Genomic DNA, 24307 nt, shown 5'->3' with positions numbered 1-24307 from the left:
CATGTGGGATCTTCCCAGACCAGGGCTCAAACCTATGTCCCCTGCATTGGCAGGTGGATTCTTAACCACTGCGCCACCAGGGAAGTCCCAGTGGTGGTAGTAGTAGCCGTAAGTGGACCATATTGTCCCTCAGCAGAGAAGGTCGTGGCAAGTCCATGGGTCCAACCATCACTGGGGGGGGGGGTCACAGATCCATCCCACCCTAGGAGTCTCTTAAGTTTAAGGGAGAAAAAAAAAGGCTTGCCCAATGCTCAGAACCACATCCTCTTCCTTCTCAAGCTGCAGTGCCTCCTGCTGCTCATGGAAGAAAATGCAGCTCCTTCCTCCCCAGGAGTGTGTTTGCCAGCCTGCTGTGGCAAGAACCCCTCACACTGAACCCTGCCATCTCTGACCCCAAAAGATGCAACCCCTCCCGTCACCCCTGAGGCCTGCCAGCAGTCACTGCAGCTGTGGGAGCCTGCCATTCTGTGGTGTGGGCTCTTCCCATGCACTGCCCCCCTCAGAGCCCCTTCCTGCTCCATGTTGAGTCCAGAGTAGCAGGTCCGGAACTTCTGGGGATGCTTGGGCCTCAGGGCTCATAAGAAACTCATCTTTCTGATGGATCCTTGTGGGTTTTCCCCCTTCATTTATCTCCAAAGGAGCACTGAACAGTTTCCATATGGCTGCCACGTGCCCCGATGTTTTGGCCGAGACAACGTTATTGCCATACCTCACTAGACCTCTCCCAGAATGGTCACAAGGTTCTCCTGGGCATAGTAGGGGCTGCTCTGCCCAAGCTATGACACAGAACAGAAAACTGTGCCACCTAGTTGCTCTGCACCTATGTCTCTCCAGAGGCTATGTCTTCTACCCAGCAAGAAAAAGAAGTTAATTTGTTTTTCATTCTAGGGATCTAGGTGCAAAAATAACCCACTGTAGCTAATTGGCCCACTCCCTTCCCTGTGAAGTGGGCAGGCACAGAAAATCCCGGACCCTGCCCAGCTCATCATCTACCCCTAAGGGGCCTTGCCATAGCTAGCATGTGGGAGGAGAGCAAATTTAAATGAAATCAACACGAGTTTCCTCCTAACAATAATAGTTCTATTCATTCAGCGCTTACTGAGTGCCCAATTACCTACTTGGTGCCAGAGGAGAGACAACCCCAGCCTCCCTTGCGGTAGTTTGGCAAGAGGCTGGCTGAGAGGGTCTGTGTTCACTTGAGGGAAGAACAGCCTTATGCCAGGGGCTGAGCTCTGGAGGCTCTGCCTTTGAACAAGTCTGCTTCCTCAACCAGGAAATGCCCAATATTACATACTACACCAGATCTTCTCTGCCATGCTTTTCCTATAAATCCGTCGAGCAGTACAGAGTGGGCTCCTTCCCCTGAAGCCCTTTCCCGTGTGCACTCAGCTTTGGTCGATCAAGCACATTTCTCTCTGTCGGATGGTGGCAGCCCAGGGTACCAATGCATTCTCCTGCCTCTCTTCACGGAGGCTTCCCCAGGAAACCATGCTTTGCTTCTTGCTGCGTGTCACAAGTAAAATGTGTGTCTGTGCCACTTTGGCACGACAGCATGCAGGTGTGAGGAACACACAAGGAGCTCACAGCATTGTGAAAAAGAAATCAAAGGCAATAACAGATGCAAATACACTTATAGACACATAAGGCAAGAGGGGACCCTGACAGGCCGTAACTGCACCCCCGCTCCAGGCAGCAGATTAGTCTTAGTGAAAATGTGTACTTCTGCCTGATGATCAAAGTCCTGGAGGGCTGCGTGTAGGGGGGGACCCTTATTTTCACTCTCCAGGGAAAAAAAGAGTGTATCTGACAAAAACTTCCCCTAGGAACAAACCCCAAAGGAGGAGATGTTTGTGGAGAATGAACTAATTTTTGTGAAGAATGGACCACACACTCTTTACTTACATTGACTCATTTAAGAAAATTAACAAAAAATTTAAGTTTTTGCTACACACACAAGGAATGCTTCAACATAAGCAAGTGAGTAGAAACATAGCTGTCAGCCCTTTGAAGTGAGATGGCAAATACTCAGGCGGGGGTCGCTGCGTTCAGGTGAGGCCTTACACACGAGTGCAGGGCTGAGGGGAAGGATGGTGGTGAAATCTAGCCTTTACTCCTCTTTCAGTCTGTGTGGGTGCAAGTACCCGAGGACGGGGTGCCATACTTTTGTTCCTCACACAGATACTATCTACCTACAAAGCCTAGAGAAAACCACTTTTCCTAATTCATCTACCTGAAAGGGCTCCTTTTTATAAAAGGTATAATTTGTATGTGCTCAACTCAAAGCCCTTCAGAACTTGATAGGTCTGAGGGCAAGTGGGGTACAGGGCACCTGACTACTAAATAGTTTGTAGCCTCCATCCCCCATTTGGAAATGGCAACTTCATAAAGCCCTTGGACTTCCTTCAGACTGATCTTCTCCCAGGGGTAACTAGGGAGCTTTAGAGAATAACTGGCCCTGTTCATTAAGGTTTGGGTTGTTTTGTTTTGTTTTTGAGATAATTGTAAATTCACATGCAGTTGTAAGAAATACAGAGAGATACAGTGTCTTCTTTACTAAAGGTTTAATTTTTTATTTTTTAAAATTTATTTATTTATCTGTTTGTTTGTTTTGGCTGCATTGGGTCTTTGTTGCTGCACGCGGGCTTTCTCTAGTTGTGGTGAGCGGGGGCTACTATTCGTTGCAGTGCGCGGGCTTCTTATGGCGGTGGCTTATCTTGTTGAGGGGCACAGGCTCTAGGGCATGCGCGCTTCAGTAGTTGTGGCTCACGGGCTCTAGAGCACAGGCTCAGTAGTTGTGGTGCACGGGCTTAGTTGCACCACGGCATGTGGGATCTTCCCAGACCAGGGATCGAACCCGTGTCCCTTGCATTGGCAGGTGGATTCTTAACCACTGTGCCACCAGGGAAGCCCAAAGGCTTAATTTTTTAAACCAACATTTACTGAAAATTTTTTCTGTGCCTCAGGAAAATAAAGATGCCTCAGATGAGACGTCATTCCCTCAGCACCTTAGATTCTTGTGATAAAGACACACACAACAGATCTCTTTGAAAAAGTTCATCGTACAAATTGCCAGGGGGCAAGTGAGCATCTTGGACAAAAAGTCCTGTGCAGTGTCTTGGGGACTGAGTAAAAGTGGGTGATGGAAGGGCAATCTGGGCAGAGAACACAGCACGGGCAAAGACTCAGAAGTATGAAATAGCATGGTGTGTGCTGGGAGCCATTCAAGTAATTCGGCATGGATGGGAACAAAAAATTCAAGGAAGGGAGTTTAGCGGCATCCCGGGAATGAGAAGGGAATGTTGTGTGATCCTGGCCTCCCACATTCTATGCTGGGGGAATGAAAAACAGATGGGAAATATGCTCCCAAACATGGCCCAAGCATGGCTCTTGGAGAAGCAGAAGCGAATCTTGCTTCAGTTCGAGGAGCCCACTGAACCCTCACTTCCAATCCTTGGGCTGTGGCCCACTTCCTTCCATGACCTTCACCCAAGGCCAAGGGCGGAAGTCTAGCTCACATCCTTCTCTTCTGCATAAGGCCAGCAATTGGAATGAAACAGAGTCCCCCCTCTACCAATCTGAGCTGCCACATGGGACATGGCTAAGCCCAGCTGTCCCCAGTTCCCATCTGGCATGGAGATTATCAAGAAGTACCCCCCAGGGTCCAGTGAAAGGCACAGAAGGTAGTCGATGGTGCTGCTGGCAAGCTCAGCAGAGGGTGACCAAAGTGTGGGGGCTGCAGGGCAGACCACCTGAGCTGACAATCAAATGGAAATCCCAGCCATTCTTCGAAGAGATACACAACCCCAGAGAGCTGAGATGAGGCAAATTAACTAGGAGGACTCCAGGCCCTGACGAATGGAGAAACAGCAGACCTGGAGTATTCTATCCCCAGCTGTCTGCAGAAGGTGCTAGCAGAGGGAAGAGTGACTAGGTACATAGGGAAATCATTCTTCAAAGACAGTGAAGATGCAAGGAGCAGCATGGGATCCGAGTTTTCACATGCCCACCTCCACAGCGACACAATAAGCAAACCCTTGTTACTTCCAGGCATTCTGGAGAAGACAGGGAGGGGATACTGAGATACTTAAACATGAGTTTTCTTGTGACTCAGCAGGCTGGGCTCATAAGGAAGATTATATCATTTATAGAAAGCTGAGAAAGCCACACTTTCTTTGAATAAATGAGTATATTGTGTGTAAATGATCAACCCCTCTATATGTGGCTTACGGACATCCCCGGCCAGGTTTTGGATGAAACAATTCTATTTTAATTTGGAATGATGAGGATTCATTGCTGGTTGGTGATTTGTGAATCATGCCATACTCTGTACCAGGGCTAAAGTACTTCTTACTGAGGAAGAGATGAGCTCCCTTTTTACCTGTCCTCAGGTCCAAAGATATGACAAGCCTAGTTACATCCCCAGAAAATGGGGATATAGCCGTCATAAGAGGACTGGGGTAGCCTTTGAATCTGTGAACTAGTTTACTTCGGGACAACCTGCTTTTGTAATATTCCACCTTGTAATTGAAAGGGAGGGAGGAAGAAAGTCTGGTGTGGGAATAAGAAGACAGCAGTATCCTTTATGGGCAGGACTTAGAATTGGGTGGCTTAAGAGTCACAGGTGGCCATATTTTTAGGTATGTCTTTTAAAGTAGAACAAGGAATTTTCTTGTAAGATTTGCTCTGTTAACAAACCCTGCACCTCAGTCTCAGCGACTTATTACAACAGTGGTTTATCTCTTCCTCATGCTATCTGGAGGCTGAGGTGGGCTGTGGCTTTCACCAGGCCCTGTAGGAAAAGCTCACTCTTCCTCTTGTGTGTCTCCCCTTTACTATCATACCACAGCCACACTCACAACACTTTTGACACCAGATGTGAGGGTCAGGGTGTTCCTGCACCACTGGTTCTACAACACCAGCTGGATGTCCCACAGTTCAACTCAATTCTGACTCTGTCTTCCTGGAAATAGTGTCAGATCCTATAGGCTAAGGGCTCAGTCCCGCAAAACAACCCCTTCCCCCCACCACTTCGGATGCCAGTCAAAAGTCCGGGTTGTCACCTGTGCTGCTGACCAATCATCCATAGATCAGGTATTTCCTCCACCCCCTCCTCGGGCTCAATTAATGTGCTAGAGCAACTCACAGAACTCAGGAAAGCAGCTCCCTTACTGTTTACCAGTTTATTCTAAAAGGATATGATAAAGGATACATATGAACATCCAGATGGAAGAGATGCATAGGGCAAGGTATGGGGAAGGGGCTCGGAGCTTCACCGCCCTCTCTGGCCACTGTCCCAGCACCTCCACGTGTTCACCAACCCAGAAGCTCTCCAAACCCTGTACTTTTAGGATTTTTATGGAGGCTTCATCACATAGGCATAATCAATGATTAACTCCATTTCCAGCTCCTCTCGCTTCTCTGGAGAGTGGAGGGGAGGGTTGAAAATCCCAAGCTTCTAATCATGGCTTGGTCTTTCTGGTGATCAGCCCCCCCACCAAGAGTCACCTCATTAGAGGTAATACATTGCTATTACCCAGGAAATTCCAAGGAATTTAGGAGCTCAGTGTCAGGAACCTGGGTCAAAGACCAAATATTAGAACAAAAGATACTCCTAGTGCTTTTATCACTAAGGGAATTACAAGGGTTTTAGGAGCTCTGAGATAGGAGCTGGGAGCAGAGAAGATATATATTTTCTATTACCTTATACCCTGGGCTTGTTCTGTCTTCTGATTTCAGGACCCAGCCTCTACATAGGACATGTCTGGGAAAGAGCAAGAGAACTGGCCAAAACTCAAGATGAGTCATAGACCTTCTGCTGCAACATGGTAAATGCCATATTTACTCACATTTCATTGGCCAAAGCATGTCACATGACCAAAACCAAATCAAATGAGGTGAGGACATAAAATCCTCCCATAGGAGGCACAGTGGATCACCTGACAATGGACAGGGAGGGGTGGGTAGTGATTGGAAAGAATAATATATTCCACCATGATAATATAAACTCATTATAGATAATTTAGAAAATGTAGAGAGGAAAGAAGAAAATCAAAATTACCTGTAATCTCACTGTTAACATTCTGATATATTTCCTTCCAGGATATATGTCTGTGTGCTTGCTTGTTTTGACAAATTTAGGATTACATAATATATACCAGCTTTATAGGCTGCTGGTTTATATAGAATTATAATATATAATGAACTCTTTCCCATATAAATAATCATTCTTTTGAAATGTCACTTTAATGCCTGCCCAATTTTCATATTAGTTTGGATAGACCAGATTTTGTAGCAATAAAAAAACCCTCAACTTTGTTGCCTGGCTTCGAATCACAAAAGTCTATTTCTTATTCAAGCCACATGTCCAATGCAGGTTGACATGGAGACTCTGCTCATCTTGATCACTCTGGAACAGAGGCAGACAGAGCAGCTACCATCTCAAATGTATCTGGCTATTGTATAGGAAGGAAAGGAGAATATAGGGTAGTATGCAATGGCTCTTAAAGCTTCTGCTCCCAAGGCTTTCACATTTTGTTAGCCAAAGCAAGTCTCACGGTGTGATATATTTTTTTCTAAATGGCCACAATATTTTGCATATCCTCCAATCAAGAATTGAGTCTGTTTCTCCACCCCTTGACTCTGGGCTTAGCCATGTGACGTACTTTAGCTAATAGCACGTTAGCAAATGTAACATGAGCAGAGGCTTAAAATATGCTTGTGCATTAGGGCTTGATCTCTCCTAGTGCTTTTAGAACAGCCTGAGATTGACCTAGAGGATGAAAGACCATGTGGAGAGAGAGACCATGCTGTCCCAGCTATTACAGCCATCCCAGATATGTAAGCAAGGCCATTCTCAACCATCCAGCTCCAGCCAGCCCAGACCAGAACTGTTTAGCCAATCCACAGATTTCGAGTGTTGTCTTAAGCCACTAAATTTTGGGGCAGTTTGATATGCAGCAAGAGCTGGCTTATATACACATCCACATCTAGTTTCATCTGGGAGGGAGCCATGATCTTTTTTTTAAAGTCTAAATGACTACCTCAATATTAAATCATAAGGATGTGCCATCATTTATTTAACCATTTTCTTATTGTTAGAATCGCATTGCTACCTAATGTGTTACATCACATTTACTACAACTATAAACAACACTACCATGAATATCTTTGTGTATAAATATTTATCCACGTCTCTGATTATTTAATTATAATCAATTGGTGGAAGAAGAATTACTGGGTCAAAATTTAAACCTCTTAATAATTACCAAATTATGAGACAAAAGGATTGCACCAATTTATATATCTAATGAAAGTATGTAAGTGTTCTCATTTCACTGCACCCTTACTCACCATCGAGTGTGAGCTTTTAAAAGCATCTTTACTAATCTAACAGGGGAAAAAAATCTCATTTAAATTTTAATTTCTTTGCAAATTGAGGTTGACTTTTTCTTTCAAATATTGTTAACAGTTAAAAATTCTTACATAACACTCAGAGTGTATATGATAGTATTTCCTTATTTTTCTATATTGAATTAAATCCAGCCTGAGTGCCCCACAGGACTAAATTGGCCGGAAGCTTGATACCAGATATCTTTCCCAGTTTCCTTTCCCTCTCTTAGATAAGTCCATCTGGGTTCCCACGGCCTTGAAGTAGTGTCCAGTTCTCACACTTAGACATGTCTTATTCAGGTCCATCTACCTCGAGGGCATTAGAGTCGGTGCAGGGCCCCTCCTGCTCAAATTTTTAACCACCTGTTGTTTGCCCAATATCATGTTCTGTCAGCACCACAGGAAGGCAAAATGCAGACCTCTAGTTCCCTTGATTTGGCAAAGTTATCATTTGAGAAAGCTTAAATGTGGCATGTGGGGGAGGGGAGGGGAAGGGAGGTGGCTGGGATGACCAGAGGTTACATGTACTGCAAAATGCTTTTCCCAGTGGAATGAGCAGATGTCTCAGAAGACAAGCAGTGTAACTATTCGGAGCGTGATATAAATGTCAAGAGTCTAAGAAATCACACATGGAATTATTGAACCATAAGTCATCATATTTCTTCTGTAACCAAGAAAAAAATCACATTTTTATTGAGTTAGAAAAGAAATACAAAATCAGACTATGAATACTGCTTCATGAACAGACTTACTACCAAGACCCTCTGTATTCACACCTCCCAGCTCCACTGTTTTTTCATACGCTGCTCTTTGAAAAAGCTGCACTTTCTACCAAATGTCAGGGGATATAGCTTCAGTCAGTCAACTGTTCTCATCACTTGGGGTGGTGGGGTGGATCCCAAACCCAGTCACATTGCTTGCCTCTAAGGAGCGTATAGTCCTGTCTTCCAATCTTCTTTTAGGTAAGGCAGCTGAGTGAAAAAGCCAAGTCCCTATAAAACCCACTAACGGACTACCCATCAGCCCATGTGCCAGTGTTATAGGGGTCAGTATAAGGGCCAGCTGCCCTGCATCTAAGACAAATGGAGAACTTGCAAGAAAACACACGAAGGCTGCTAATGCCAAACACGTTACAAGGCAACATTTGCCTGTGCAATCTGTGTGTTATGTCTTCTATAAAGGAATGCCAGTGAAGGAAGGAAATGAAAACCATTCCCAATATGGGCAACCTCCCCTCCCCCACACATGCTAGAGCTGAGGCAGTGGATACAAAAGTTGGCAAAGGAGCAGTGAGGGGGAAGGGACCCTGAGAAGGCAGATCAGAAAGGTCAGCTCCTGTGCTTTGAATTCGTTGCTGGAAAAGAGAGGAGTTTTTAGATGGGACCCCCACAGAGCCGTTTTACTGTTCCAAGTCTGCTTGGGGTCCTTTTGATGTAGTTACTCTACAAAATCTCACATCTCCTTTAAGATTCAACTTCAGCTAAGGGCCCTGAAGAAACAAGGCCTCTTTTGAAAGAACAGAAGAGTCCAGAAGCTTCTGGGTTCAACAGGCCACTGTCTAAACTGACAACCTGCTCTCTAGCCTGAGGGATGATAAAACTTCACAGACTGGGAGAGAATTCCACGTCAAGAATGTCTGCTTCTGAGAGCTCACTCTGATTGCCCTCATCCCCATTAACAAAAACAGATGTGTGTTCATGAGTAAAGTAAACATTCAAGGTCAATATACGTTCCTCTCCAGCAATCTAGTTTGGCACTTCAACATGAGCAAATAGGCTATGAAGCTGAGTGGAACTTTTCTATAACATTGGTGTCGAGTGACAGGATGCACATCTGTGTATTAGGTTAACTGTTACATTAAATATCTACAGAATAGACTTTTTCTGTTTCGTGGGAAATGGTCTGAGCTACGGCAAATCTACTGACATGGAATAGTTATTCTCTATGAGAGAAACAAGAGAGTATGATATGTACGAGCCTGAGTCTGAATGCTAGTTCTAGTACTTACTATCTGTGTAACCTTGGGCAAGTCATTTAACTTCGGTTACTGTCTCTAAATGGAGGTTTCAATAGTATGTATTTCCTGCCTTGTCAGCACTAAGCATGTAAAAATGTGAGCTTATTCTAGGATTACTCCAGGACACTGGGGGGAAGTAGTATGCAAGAAGTCTCCATACCTAACCTTGTCTTCATTCATCCTTTCATCAAATATTTATTGAGTACCTACAATGTGCCAGCTAAAGATGCAGCAGTAATGATGAAAGACACACCTGAAAGTAATCGTGGAGTTTATGGTCTCCTGATTCATCTGCCACCCTCCTGAGACGTGACCCTCCAGTATCACTCAGCACCCTGAGTGTGATGTTTCTCAGATTTACTTGAACCTAAGAATCACCTGGCACTCTTGTGAAAAAAACAGATTCTAAGATCTCACCTCATCCTACTGAATATCGCGGGGAGACTCTGACTTCCTTTCCTCATTGGCAAAATAAGGAGCAGACACACCCTACCACCGTCTCATTATGTGTTCCCGGAAAAACAGCATATGGGAAATGTCTTCAGAAACCATGAAGTCACTTTCCAGCATGTGGCATCTAGGTTCTCTCTGGAGGATCAGAGAAGCCAGCCAAAGGCCACTCAGTGCCTATAGTCTGTCCTGGTGTCCTCCCAGCCCACCTCCTCCTTCTGGACTCTTTGGAGACATGAATCAGAAGCCACCGTTTTAACCTAATGAGTTAATGGGTCTCATACAGGAACCAGCCTCAAGTCCACCACCAAGGTGAACACTTGCATTGTATTCTGGGAATGCCTATTACAAGGCTTCAGAGGTCCAGTCAATGGCCATAACTGGTGGTTTTCAAGGGACATCCTTGCCTTCCCTTGGCACCTGCTAAAATGGGAGATGAACCCAAAGATTAGAGGGGTGAATTGTAGGATCTTGGTAAGTTCTCATCACCCAGCCCCTGCCCACCTCTCCAGCTCCATCTCCCACTCCTCTTCCATACGTCCACTAGCCCTTGACTGCCTCTCCCCTTCTTTCAGTAATCAAACACTCCAGTTTCAACGGGTCACAAAAACATCCAGAATAATGATGATATTTCCTAGCCCTCTTGCTATTATGATCAATGGGTTGTAAGCAGAAATGTCATATGGCCACACCCAGGAACAGTCCACAATAAACAACTGGCACGTGTTTTATCCCTGTTCTATCCTACGCCTTCCTCCATCCTGCTGCTTGGAAAGCAGAGGTAACAACTGAGGCTCTAGCATCTGTTTTAGATGTTGGGAATGAGACAACATGTTAGGAGTTCTGGGACCCTGAGCACTGTATGGCACAGAGCCTCTGCTTTAGTCCTGAACTACCAACCTCTGTGCTTTTACATAAAATGGAAGTACACCTCTATTTAATTTAAATCAGTGTTATTTTGAGTTTCTATTACATATTCCAAAGTGAGTCTTTACTGATACGGTGCTCAGGAGGATGGATTCTGGAAATATACTGCCTAAGTTCAATCACTTATTAGCTGATAGCCACGGTATATTGCTTCACTTCTTGGCCTCAACTATAAAAGGTAGATGCTAAAGACAGCATCTACCTTCTTGGATTGTTGTTAGGAATGAGCTAATAATATATGTGAAGCTTAAAACGTGTAAGGCCTGACATAGGGTAAACACCCAGAATAAAAGTGTGCCCTAAGGGAGTAAGATTGAAGGTTGTTCTCTCAAATCAGAGGTAGGCTTTTTTAGTGCAGCAGCAATACCAATATGTTAATAATAATATCTTTAAAAATTTTATGGATTACTTTGCAGGAACCTTTTCAACAGTTATGTATGAACTGTGCATTATGTATGTATGAGTTATGTATAATGACTTTCATTCCACAGAGAAGAGAATGCAAGGTTAGAGAGGTTAGGTTAACATGCCCCAAATCACATAGCTAGTAAGGGTCTGTGATAGGATTCACATGCAGGTTTTTCACTTCCAAATTCCATACATTTTCTGAAAACCTTCACTTGCTCCTAAATGCAAGTTGTTGTACTGCTATGCATCCTCTTTTCTAGATGCCTGATGCACATACATTTTTTGCAAAGGGATTCCCAGGCTAGATTTTTCTGTTCGCAAATAATCAAAAAGGGTGCCCAAATTCCCCATGTAAGAAATTTTGTTTTCTGGTCGGCGACAGCTCAAATGTGAATAGGCCGTGTATTTGATCCCATAAAATGTTAGCCCTAGACTATACTTTGAAAAAAGGGATCCGATCAGGGCTCGCCTCAGGAATGGGGGTGGAAGAAAAGCCTTGATCCATCCCCATCCTGGTTGCAGTCTGGACAAAAAGCCCTGATTCTGAGTGATATTTCAGGCTCACCCTAAAAGGGGCCCAGAGTTGAGCGTCTGGGATGGGAGTGAGGCTTCATGACAGTGCATGTGTTTTGAATTGACAATTCTTTTAACAGAAGCAACTTGGAACCAGGACTGGGGGAGCTGCTGCTCACTGGAATGTTGTAGCCATTTTCCATGTTCCCTGAGGGCAGGGCAGGTGGCTCCCATTGCATCTGGGGGCGGGGGTGGGGGGGGGTGGGGGGCGGCGGGGTTAAGTTAGACACTAGGAAAAGCTTGCTTGCTATAGTGATTGTGAAAGGCAGGCACAAATGTGGTTGTGGAATATAGTTATCTGTGCAAATTTGAAGCAAGTATAGGAAAAAATCTTTCACACGTAGAGGATATGGATTGAATGTCCTTGTAGCAGAAAACAGGAATTGAGAACAGAAAGTAATGGTATAGGGCTTCCCTGGTGGCTCAGTGGTTAAGAATCCGCCTGCCAATGCAGGTGACATGGGTTCGAGCCTTGGTTCGGGAAGATCCCACATGCCGCGGAGCAACTAAGCCCATGCGCCACAACTACTGAGCCTGTGCTCTAGAGCCCACGTGCCGCAGCTACTGAGCCCGCATGCTACAACTACTGAAGCCCGTGCGCCTAGAGCCCATGCTCTGCAACAAGGGAAGCCACCACAATGAGAAGACTGCACGCCGCAACGAAAGAGTAGCCCCCGCTCGCCGCAACTAGAGAAAGCCCGCGCACAGCAACGAAGAGCCAGCGCAGCCAAAAATAAATAAATAAATTTATATTAAAAAAAGAACGGGATGGTCAAAAATAAGATGCTCCACGCAGTGTGTAGAATCAGGGAGGGATGTGGCTTTTGCTTGTGCACCTTGCCTGGAACCTCAGGGCTTGGGGTCCAGCACAAGGGAATGAGAGGAAGCTCGGGCAGTGGCCAGGCTGGCACACCTCCCTGCAGGGCCTGGGCATTCTGGTCCCCTCGTGCACACAACCAAAGGATGAAATCAGGTGAAAGCTGAAGACTCTCCAAGCTCCGAGTTCCTCTGAGCCGGAATGTAGAGAATTTCTATCGATGGAAAGTGATTTCTCTATCCTCTGTTAGTTTCTGTGGGCTACACTCCTGAATCTTATTTACACTTTCTCTTGAGGAAAAAATTGTGTAAGCCTATGGAAAGTTTCTTTCCTAAGCGGCGGGTTCTGTGTAGGGGCAGCATGGGCACGAGGGTGTAGTTAACAATGAGGGAAGTTATAGGGAAACGTGACAATATCAACTTAGAAACGGCCACTCCAATCCCTTGTGTTTGACCTGGACAGGGAGGCCTGCCTGCTTTGTCCTACTTCACAGGAAAATGACAAAGAGGGGATAAGTGAGAAAAAGTTAAAAGTTATGTACATCCCTTTTGCCTCCAAGCCTCTTACAGCCTGCCACATCGTTAAAAAGGTCTACTGTGTAAGTCTTACACCCAAAGTTTAGAGAAAAAGAAATATTAATTGAAAAAAACTTGTTATATCCTAATGAAGTTTGTTCTTTTCTTCACCTGTACAATTGTTTTTAAACTTATATAAAATGAGAGAATTGGTGAAGGAAAGAAGAATTACTTTTTCAACTCACAGACTACATTTACTCCAATAAGAAATTCCACTGTCAAATGTAGTTGCCCCAAAGTGAACACAACCAACCACAAGCAGTTGAAAAGAGTTGATTTATATGATTTTCTGTGTATAAAGGTAAAGGGCAAACGTACAGTGTTAGCTATCCTAATTCATTCCCAATTTTTTCTCCAAAGGAAAGAGAGGGAGAGAGACTCAAAAGGGAGAAGAGTTGGCTCTCAGTAGCTTTCCATTCGGCTGGAAAAGGAACAGCTCTGGTTGTTACAACTATGGTTGCTCCTTCTTGCTATTTATGGATGGGGTGGCTGTCACTGCAGTCCACTAGTGCCCCCTATTGTCCCCTTCAGGAAACTCACAGGGCAGCATGAACGGCTAAACCTGGGTAAGTCATCTTAACACCCTCGAAACTTCTGACAAAGAAATCTCAAAATTTTGAAACTATGCTTCCACATTTAATTCACTGAAAGACAGTTTATAGTCAAGTTACATTATTATTTCTGAGACTTAGAGAATGTTAGGAAGGATCTTTAGAAAGTATGTAGCCAATTGTTTTTTAACCTAAGTGTGGGTATTAGCTCTGAGAGATATTAGCAGTTATTATGTGAAACCAAAATGGGTTAGGAGACACTGGGTTAAATAAACATTAATTAAATATTAGATAAGCAGGTTCTTTCCTGCTGGTCTTCTCAGATCCTTTAATATGGATTGTGTGTCTCCCAAGGGGAAATGCAATTTCCCGATAACATTTGACAACAAGAACCACGTTATATATGAATTTCTTGTAGGGCTAATATTTCAGGGAACACTTTGCGAAAGTGCTAATTGAGTTCAAATGAATCATTCTACAGATTTGGAAATAGTCCCAGGGAGGTGCCAGTGGCTTGGTGGTAGTTAGTAGGACCGCCGTGAGGATCCGTCAGGAGGCTCCCTTCTCCCAGAGCTGCTTCTTCACCAGAGAGCCTACCTCCTTCCCAGAGTCAATTCTTAGTATTCCTATTTCCACAAAGCGTGTTTACCTGTGGAATGGGAAATGGCGTTGCCTTCAGCCAAGGATATTGGGAAAGTGAAGTAGACCCCTTTCAAGTATGCTCCAACTCTTTGGGGAGGAGAATTTGCTTCTGGTATTTTCGATTCAATTTTGCTGTCTCTTGTGAAGAACCTCATTTTTTTATAAAAAATGTATATTCAGCAAATACGATGCACACGGTTTTCTGGTACTTGGAAGACTCAAGATGATATAGCACATTGGGTAAGAGCAAAGGTTTGGAGGTCAGGTTCTGGTTCTGCCACATTCTGGCTGTGTACATTTGGACAAGTTACTTATCGTCTTTAAACTCAAGATATGGAAACAACTTAAGTGTCCATTGACAGATGAGCAGATTAAAAAATTGTGGTGTGTATGTGTATATATATATATATATATATATATATATATACACAATGAAATTTTACTCAGCTTTAAAAAAAAAGAAGGAGATCTTGCCATTTGAAACAACATAGATGAGCCTGGAAGACATTATGCTAACTGAAATAAGCCAGGCACAGACAAAAAACTGCATGATCTCACTTATATGTGGAATCTAAGAAAGTTGAATATATAGAAGTAAAGAATAGAATGATGGTTACCAGGGGTGGGAAGGTGGGGGGAATGGGGTGATGTTGGTCAAAGGATACAAAGTTGCACTTATGGAGGATGAATAAGTCTGGAGATCTAATGTACAGCATGATGTGGTTAAGAATACCATAGTGATTACTGGAAATCTGCTAAGAGTAATTTCAGTGCTGTCACCAAAACAATAACTAAAAAAGTTAACTATGGGAGAAGATATGTTAATTTGCCTAATTGCAGTGTATGATTACTGCATACACTACGTATGTGTATCAAATCATCTTGTCGTGGGACTTCCCCTAGCAACCAGTGGTCAAGACTCCGCACTTCTACTGCAGGGGGCACGGGTTCGATCCCTAGTCAGGGAACTAAGATCCCACATGCCTCGTGGTGCGGCCAAAACAAAAAAAATCATCATGTCGTACACCTAAAATATATACAATTTTTATTTTAAAAACTCAATTTGTAAAATAAATAAAAGACTCAGAATCCCTATCTATAAAACCTGACTGGGCTTCCCTGGTGGCGCAGTGGTTGAGAGTCCGCCTGCCGATGCAGGGGACTCGGGTTCGTGTCCCGGTCTGGGAAGATCCCACATGCCGCGGAGCAGCTGGGCCCGTGAGCCATGGCCGCTGAGCCTGCGCGTCCGGAGCCTGTGCTCCGCAATGGGAGAGACCACAACAGTGAGAGGCCCGCGTACCACAAAAAAAAAAAAAAAAAACCTGACTAATCCCTTCTCCACAGGATTGTGTTGAGGACTAAATTAGAAAACACAGTTGCCCCTTGGTATCCACGTGGGATTGGTTCCACCACCCACCCCTCCCCAACAGATACCAAAATCTGCAGATGCTCAAGTCCCTTATATAAAATAAATACTCCATACCCGGGGTTCCACATCCGTGCAGATTTCAGCCAACCAGATTGAAATCTGTGGTTGGTTGAATCTGCGAATGTGGAACCCGGATACAGAGGGCCAACTGTACATGTAAAATGGTTAGTACAGTGCCAGCACATGTGTTTAATAAATATTTGCTGCTGCTGCTATTATTATTGTTTTCCTTATTATGATTATTGACATTATTATGATGCTATTCTTGTTACTCTTATTGCCCCTGCCCTCAAGGATTTAATAGCCCAGTTGGTGATAGAAGACAAGCACACTCAGAAACTTCAAATAACAATATAAGGGAATGGAACAGAGGTAGCAACTAGGTCTCACGTCACTTGCCATGGGCCTTCAGTGGCTGCCTCAAGTGCTATGTGGAGAAGAATTCTGAAGTTCTTGCCAGCCTTGGAGAGAAAGAGCACTGATATCAATTAGTGATGTTTTTCATGGGAATGAGGAGTATGAATGAAGTTATACCACACATACTTAACATTCTTAAAATGAATGATGAAATTCCAGATGTGACAGATTAGATAGAACAGTCATTTCTGGAGAAGATAAGATAGCTGGACCTTGGAGGATGAGTTTGATGTGAATAGAAGGAGATGAAGTAAGGGAGGGAGAGGTATCTGGCACCAGGGATTTTGTGAGCAAGTGTGCCAAATATAAAATCCATATGGCCTATTTGTGTGGCAATAAGTAGACCAGTCTGTCTAAAGAAGGGTTTGATGCTAAAGATTAGCTCTACAAATATGGTAACCAGAGATGTGGAGCTGGTGACGCAACATCCAATAAGTTCTCCCACTGTTCCCACAAATTCCCTCTTATGCATTGGGCCATGTGCCTGGATTTGAAGTTCAGAAAATGTGGATACCAGTAAGTCTCTAGCACCATCTTGTCTATCATGGAGCTGTTCAAAGGCTCTTTTCCGGGACCTCCCTGGTGGCGCAGTGGTTAAGAATCCACCTGCCAATGCAGGGGACACGGGTTTGATCCCTGATCTGGGAAGATCCCACATGCCGCGGAGCAACTAAGCCCATGTGCCACAACTACTGAGCCTGTGCTCTAGAGCCTGTGAGCCACAACTATGAGCCTGCACGCCACAACTACTGAAGCCCGCACGCCTAGAGTCTGTGCTCCACAACAAGAGAAGCCACTGCAATGAGAAGCCCAGGCACTGCAAGGAAGAGTAGCCCCCGCTTGCCACAACTAGAGAAAGCTGCACACAGCAACGAAGACCCCTCGCAGCCAAAAAAAAAAGCTCTTTTCCATCATCCTTGCTCATGAAGACCATATCCTTTCATGTTTTCATATTTAGTCCCCAACTGCTGTTCAGAGCCCATTACTCTACGTGCACTTTAAAAAGTCCTTACAAATGTCTTCCATCACGTACAGATGGCATTGCAGCCCCAAGCATCTGATTCTCGGCAAATGCACACACAGATAAAAAGTCACTGAAAATGAAAAATGAAGAATCAACCTACCAGAAATTGCAGCTTGCATGTATACCATGTGCCTTCCCTCTATTCAGAACTGTGCTAGCTCTGGGAGGGATATCAAAGATGGGTTTATTAAAACCACAAATAAGGATGGGAAGTTTTGAAATACCCCATTTGCAAAACTTCATAACGTGACATAATGAGATTTTATTCATCCATTCTTTTTTATGGAGTATCTACCAAGAAGCAGGCACTTCTGTATTAGTTGAGACTTGTATGGTTACAAGTGACAGAGACCTAACTCAAGCTCGTTTAAGCAAAAGAAGGGACTATAGTAAGGGATAATGTGACATCTGTGAAACCAAAAGACAGGAATGTGCCTGGGGCACAGGAACCACTGAAACAGAACTCCAAGACCATCAGGTTTCTCTTTTATTCTTCTTGTCTCTGTGCCTTCATTCACTCGCTTCCTTAGTTTCATTCTTCCTTCTAGCTAGCCATCACCTTTCTCCACGTGGTGAAAAACAGGGGGGCCAACAGCTTTCAGATGTACCAGTATATCTACATAGCTTTGGGCACTAGAAAGAAATTATCTTAACATTCTCTCTGGTTCCAAGTTGAAAAATCCCCGGGAAGGACTCATTCAAGTAGTTCAAGTCAGATAACTCCAGAGTCATGAAACAACATGGCAGCTCCTGTGGGAACCATAAAGATGGGGCGAAGAAAGAGGAAACTTATGGAAGAGAGGGGGTGAAGTGCTGGGCCAACAAAACAAGAGGTGCCTGTTACACCTTCCCTTATTTGTTTTTTCATGCCAGTTCAGCTATGCTATCAAAAAACAATTCCATTCATTTAATAAGCACTTATTCATTTACTGAGTGTCTGCTATGTGCCAGGTACTATGCTGGATTCTAAGGATGAAACGATGACCACGATGCCTCTTAGAGTGCTAGGCATTCAGAGATACAAAGAAATATAAACTAGACTTGGTTTAGGACCTCTGGAAACTTACCACACAACTGAAGGCAGAAGACTGTATTTGGAGAATCATCAAGGGGCAAGCTGCGTGCTATGGATAATGAAGGTAAAGGAAGGTGAGTGGGGTCAGTGAGGCCTGGAACCTTCCAGGGAAGCATCTTGGAGAGGGTGGTACTTCTGCAGGGTCTTTAAAGGGTGAGGAAGTTTTCGTTTATGACTACATGTGTTTTTTGGTTTTTTTTTTTTAAAGAGTATATGATTTCATTTATAAATTTATTTATTTTTGGCTGTGCTGGGTCTTCGTTGCTGCGCACGGGCTTTCTCTAGTAGCGGCGAGCGGGGGCTACTCTTCCTTGCAGTACCTGGGCTTCTCATTGCAGTGGCTTCTCTTGTTGTGGAGCACAGACTCTAGGCACGCGGGCTTCAGCAGTTGTGGCCCGTGGGCTCAGTAGTTGTGGCTCACGGGCTCTAGAGCACAGGCTCGGTAGTTGTGGCTCACGGGCTTAGTTGCTCCGCGGCATGTGGGATCTTCCCGGACCAGGGATCAAACCCATGTCCCCTGCATTGGCAGGCAGATTCTTAACCACTGCGCCACCAGGGAAGTCCCACTACATGTATTTAAAGTGCAGGATTTTCACAACATCACACTAAGTGAGGCCTCTGCTCCTGGCTGTCTGCATCTGGAATGCAGCCGGGGGCCAGTGGCCCTGTTCCCTTCTCAGAGACAGGACTACCACCCACAGCTCTTCTGATAGCCTTGCGTTTTATTGCCATGGCCTGTTGGATCAAAGCCTCTGAGTTTGATGCAAGTTCAGAATAATTTCCTTCAAGGATTAACTCATCTTTCTGGGCTTGGGGAGCTACACAAGCAACATCTGGTACAGCCTGCAGAGGCATTCTTCACCCAAGGAGTTTCAAATTTCAACATGTGAGCCGTCCTGCTGAATAACATCATCAACAGGAAACAGCACTCAGAGACCTCATCTGGTGGTAACAAGAGCTCTGTGTAATGCCCCGAATCATGTTTTGCACACGACAGTAATAAATGGTGCAAACTGTAACAGGTCCTTTATCACTTTGTTTCTTGCCAAAGGGACTGAATTCCACACTGCTGGGGTTGAAATCCCCTTGTGGGCGTCCTCTGGGGCCATTTCATAGCCCGTGATAGCACTATTAACAACCCCCATCCTGTGCATGGACCAGCCCATAGGCTCACATTTTAATGTAGTCACAGGGAATCTCATGGTCAGTTCCTTTTCTAAGATCCCATCTCTCACCTCCCTGTCTGCCCAGGCGTTCCTGGAAAATCCTTGGTTGGGCCCATTTCCTTGCCCCTTGGTAAATCCTGGCTTTATTCTTCCACACTGTGTTTTTGATATCCCTGGCTCTGCCCTCTGCATCCTATGGGTTTGTCCCACCACTCCTGGAGTTCTCTTCAAGGTCAAGATTTTACCATGTTCTTAAAGGTGAAACCCTATAATAGTTGGGTGTTATGTGTCAGGGATGTATTATTTACAGGGGCACTATTATCATCACTAGTAAGGAAATTGAGGCTCAGAGTTTGAGTAAATTGTCCAGGTACAAGATATGAACCCATGTCTATCTCACTTCTAAGACTGTGATCTTTTTAAGGGATAAATAAAGGAATTCCAGAATATGGTCATGGGAGTCCCACATGGGAATCCGTACTTCCAAGTGGGGGAAGGAGAAGGAAAGAGAAATAAGGAAAACATGACCCAGAGTAGTGGCCCTGAATTCAAAGGAGGAGAATTTTGAGACGTGGTGAATTGTGTCTAAGGCCACAGTTGGAGAATATGGAGACCATTGGCATGAAGAAAACTATTGGCAAGTGTTTTCAAGAAAAAGTTCAGTTGAGTAATGGGTCTGGAAGAGGTTAAGTAGTGGGTAGACTGCAAACAAAAAGGGCCACCACCTAGATGATGGAATAAAGTGAAAGGCTGTTCTGTATCTACTAAACTTGAAACTCGGGGTGGAGGGGGACGGGGCGGGGACCCAAGAATTGTTTTGACAAGCCCTCCAGGTGATTCTGATACACACTAACGTTTGTGGACCACTGCTATAGTACAGTTCTCAGCCTTGGCCACACAGTGGAATCACCTGGAATAATGATGCTTCTGCTCTATTCCTGAAATTCATTTAGTTGCTCCAGGCAATAGGGGTGTTTACAAAACTCTACAGGTGATTCTAATGTGCAGCTAAGACTTGAAAACCACTGCTACCTCAAATAGGAAGTGGAAGGGGTAAAAATAACTGTGATGCCAAGGGCTAGCTGTGCCAGACATTGTGCTAAGGATAAGAACATGCTTTTAAAGCTTTAATGGGCATAAGGAAAACCCAGCGAGCTCCCAGGTGCTTTATGGGCATTGCTCCAGTGAATCTTCATGACAAGACTATGAGGCAGGTATGATGGTTATTCCCATTTTACAGATGAAGACACTGAGGTTCCATGAAGTTACCTGACTTGCTGGAGCATCAAAGCTGGAACTTGAAAACCAAGTCTTTGACTCCAAAGTACTGATTCCTTTTTTTAGAATTGTGATAAAATATATATAACATAAGAATTTGCCACTTTCACCATTTTGAAGCATACGGTTTTAGTGGCATTAAGCACATTCACAGTGTTGTGTAACCACCACCACTATCCATTTCCGGAACTTTTTCATCATCTCAAAACATATACACTGTACCCATTAAACAGTAACTCCCCATTCTCCCCTCCCTCCAGCTCCTGGTCACTCCTATTCTACTGTCTGTCTGTCTGTCTGTCTCTAAGTATTCGTTCTAAATCATCATTTCCAGATGAGCTCAAAGAAGAAATGAAGGTGCTGAGGTTGATCATTTTTTTTCCTTGAAAAAGGTATCTCTGAGTTAGGTGAGGCTCCCACCTGAAACCCATGTCCCCAGATACTTAAAAACTTGTAATTCCCACCAAACAGCATAAGCTCTCTTGCCTCTGTTCCACAGCACAGGTGAATCTCTTTTCCCACCTTGCCTTCATTTAGCAAACTCTATCTCCTCCTCCAAGTCTCCCTCCAGGCATGACCATCCCTAGGGATCTGAACCAAACTCTTCAACTAGCATGGTCCCACAGACCAGGCTTGGCAAACTAACGTTAACTCGAACCACCTAAGCGTCTTACTAAAATGCAGGTTTGGATTTAGTGAGTCTGGGTTGGGGCCCTAAGATTCTGAGTTTCTATCAAGCTTCCAGGTCCCTGGAACACACTTTGAGCTGTGAGGTCAGAGAGGGCAGTGCTTCACCATAGCATGTTATTTGTTGTATTTTTTTTTTAACTCTAGTGTTTCCTTGGCTGTTTCTCCACTCCACTATAAATACCTTGAGGGCAGAAACCCATCTTATTTATGGTTATATTCCAGAGACTAGCATGGTGCCAACCCAGAGTAACTCTCAATAAATGTTGAATGAATGAATAAATAAATGAGCTCACAGGCTGGAAGGATAAAAAGGAACAGATCTGTGAAGAGCCTGGTAAGCCATACTAAGGAATTTGAAATTTATCCCGAAGTTATGGGAGCCACTGAAGGATTTTAAGAGGCTGTTATATCAAATGTGTATGTGCAGTGTGTAAGATGTGTTGGAAAGGACCAAGAATGAAATTAAGGAAACGATAGTGAGCTACTGCACTAGTCCAAGCAAATAATTATGAAGGCAAATAATTATGAATAAATAAGGTAGTGATGGTGGGAATGGGGAGGAGGAAGAGGCTTCAAGGCCATGTAGATGGTTAACCACATATCCCCGTTTGCTTCTGACAGACCCAGTTTCCTTCTGGTTCACTTATTAATAATGTCCCTTTCATTCCCCAGAATGCCCTGGTTTGGATGATAATTATCTTTTAACCCAGTACATAGGAGATAAAGTTAATAGAACATGAGGTGGGGTTGGGGAGCAGAGTGTTTCTGCCCTGGGTGACCCAGGGAATGGTAACACCATTCACCAAACCAGGCAGTCTAGGAGGAGAAGCAACAGAAGTTTCTTTTTAAAATAAAAATAGTTAAAAAGTGAGTCAGTGAAAAATATTCAGTAAATTGCAGTAAGAGGATGACAAAAATTGCAAAGGAGACACACAAATGGTTGAAGTCTGGGGAGTATTGAAGGAAGTTATCATCCTCCCTCCCTGAACCTCTGAACTGAGTTAGTCTCAGAGCCATTTATTAGGAAACCTGCCCTCATCTGCCATTCACACCAGCTGCAGATGGGAAGTCGAAATGGCCAATTAATTCCGGGTTTTTTCCCTCACTTCTCACTTTCTTTTTTTGGCTGCATTGGGTCTTCCTTGCTGCGTGTGGGCTTTCTCTAGTTGTGGCGAGTGGGGGCTACTCTTTGTTGAGGTGCATGGGCTTCTCATTGCGGTGGCTTCTCTTGTTGCAGATCACAGGCTCTAGGCACGTGGGCTTCAGTAGTTGCAGCACGCAGGCTCAGTAGTTGTGGCACACGGGCCCTAGAACACATGGCGTGGACTCAGTAGTTGCGGTGCGAGGGCTCTAGGGCACACGGCCTTCAGTAGTTGTGGCACGTGGGCTCAGTAGTTGTGGCTCGCGGGCTCTAGAGCGCAGGCTCAGTAATTGTGGCGCAAGGGCTTAGTTGCTGCGCGGCATGTGGGATCTTCCCGGACCAGGGCTCGAATCCGTGTCACCTGCATTGGCAGGTGGATCCTTAACCACTGCACCACCAGGGAAGCCCCACTTCTCATTTTCTTCTCTTCAAGTCACTGCTGCATCTGCTCCCAACAGCCAAGGACTTTTGAGTATCTTCAGCATCAACTGGATCACAGCTGACCGTGGTCTTTCAGGCAGTCAAAACAACGACAGAGCACACCAAGGCCTAGTTAACTGAGTCTTCTCGAAAGAACACATCCCCCGGTTTGAGCCAAAGGTCAGGGAACACCAAAATGTTCTACCTCATTTATAAGCCCCGTGACCCAAGATCCTCACTAATGTCTATTCATACTTGCCAGCACCTTGGCTCTTCCCTCCCCTACAACATGTCAGCAACTGGGTAATTATTTAATAAACCTCAGAGCATACCTTTGCTTCTCTCAGCCAGAGAGACCAGGGATTTTCCTGGTTTCAGTTTCAAGGTGGTTCTGACTTCAGAGTTCCAAGTGTGGTCAAGCGGAAGAATAAATTCACCCGCTAGAGCCTTTTGAGGGAACTTTCAAACAAAACTCTGGCTTTTCAAGTATTAAGAGGAAATGACAGACTGAACTAAGCTCAGTATTCATTTTAATACGCGTGTTAAAGGTTATGTTAGCAGCTGTCAAATTGCTGGCCGGCTCTAACTACATCACTCTTCACCCTAAATCAGATATCTTGGGTGGCACCCGGAACTTCCTTCTCTGGGCTGACCCTAAACAACAGGATTGTTCAAGAAGGTGAATTTTGTCTTCCAGGCATTCCTATCACTTGTGCTAACATTAGCCTGATGAGCAAGAGAGCTGGAACCTGGGACCCCGAGCCCGGAGACCCTTCTGCTTCCGCTGGAGGCTCAGAGAACTCTACATCCTCCAACCACATCACCTGCTGGAGGTCGGACGCCAAGCCCATCCGTCTGACAAGTGTGAGCACCGAGGACTTCTGTTACTCAGCCTGGGGGAAGTCTAAGTGGTCTCTACACCCCACCATGATTGCCTCCTTGGCAAGTAGAGAGAAGTTGTTTCTAACCCCAGGTCCATCTTACTGCGCCCATCAGAAGCAAAAGATACCAAGTTCAGAGTCCTAAGAAACCACACCTCACAGCCACCAGGGCCTTAATCATACTGAAAGGCCCCCAGCCCCCAGCCTCACTGCCCCATGGCATCCTTAGCCATTTCGGTGCTCCCCTTCAAGGGTCACGCGTGGCTGTGGGAGAGCTAATCTCAAACTCCCACCAAAGATTGGTGTGGCACAGGAGCCCTCTCTCTATCATGTTCCCACCACCTACTCCCTGCCCCCTTCTCACAGCATCTTCGTTGTGGTTGGATGCTCAGTCAGCATTAACAGGAACTGAGTCATAATGCAAGCAAGTAAAGAAA

At 44.8% G+C, this 24307-nt stretch overlaps 2 protein-coding genes across 2 annotated transcripts in view; one reads left to right on the top strand and one right to left on the bottom strand.

Annotated features, from left to right (window-relative positions):
- The window catches only part of DRAM1 (DNA damage regulated autophagy modulator 1), an 86505-nt gene that overhangs the window by 14674 nt on the left and 47524 nt on the right, over positions 1-24307 (bottom strand). The gene's annotated exons all lie outside the window — the stretch shown is intronic.
- Positions 1-24307, top strand: part of WASHC3 (WASH complex subunit 3) — a 124341-nt gene that overhangs the window by 98212 nt on the left and 1822 nt on the right. Inside the window, exons 11-13 of the mRNA XM_029204945.1 lie at positions 5737-5825; positions 13517-13722; positions 23687-23853. The gene's annotated coding sequence lies outside the window, so the exon portion shown is untranslated. The remainder of the gene's footprint in view (positions 1-5736; positions 5826-13516; positions 13723-23686; positions 23854-24307) is intronic.

This window comes from Monodon monoceros, unplaced genomic scaffold, assembly GCF_005190385.1.
Source record: "Monodon monoceros isolate NGI ecotype Baffin Bay Population unplaced genomic scaffold, NGI_Narwhal_1 Super_Scaffold_6, whole genome shotgun sequence".
NCBI classification, from domain to species: Eukaryota; Metazoa; Chordata; class Mammalia; order Artiodactyla; family Monodontidae; genus Monodon; species Monodon monoceros.
The sequence above is the reverse complement of the archived record's forward strand: the minus strand, read 5'-3'. Positions and strand labels throughout refer to the sequence as shown.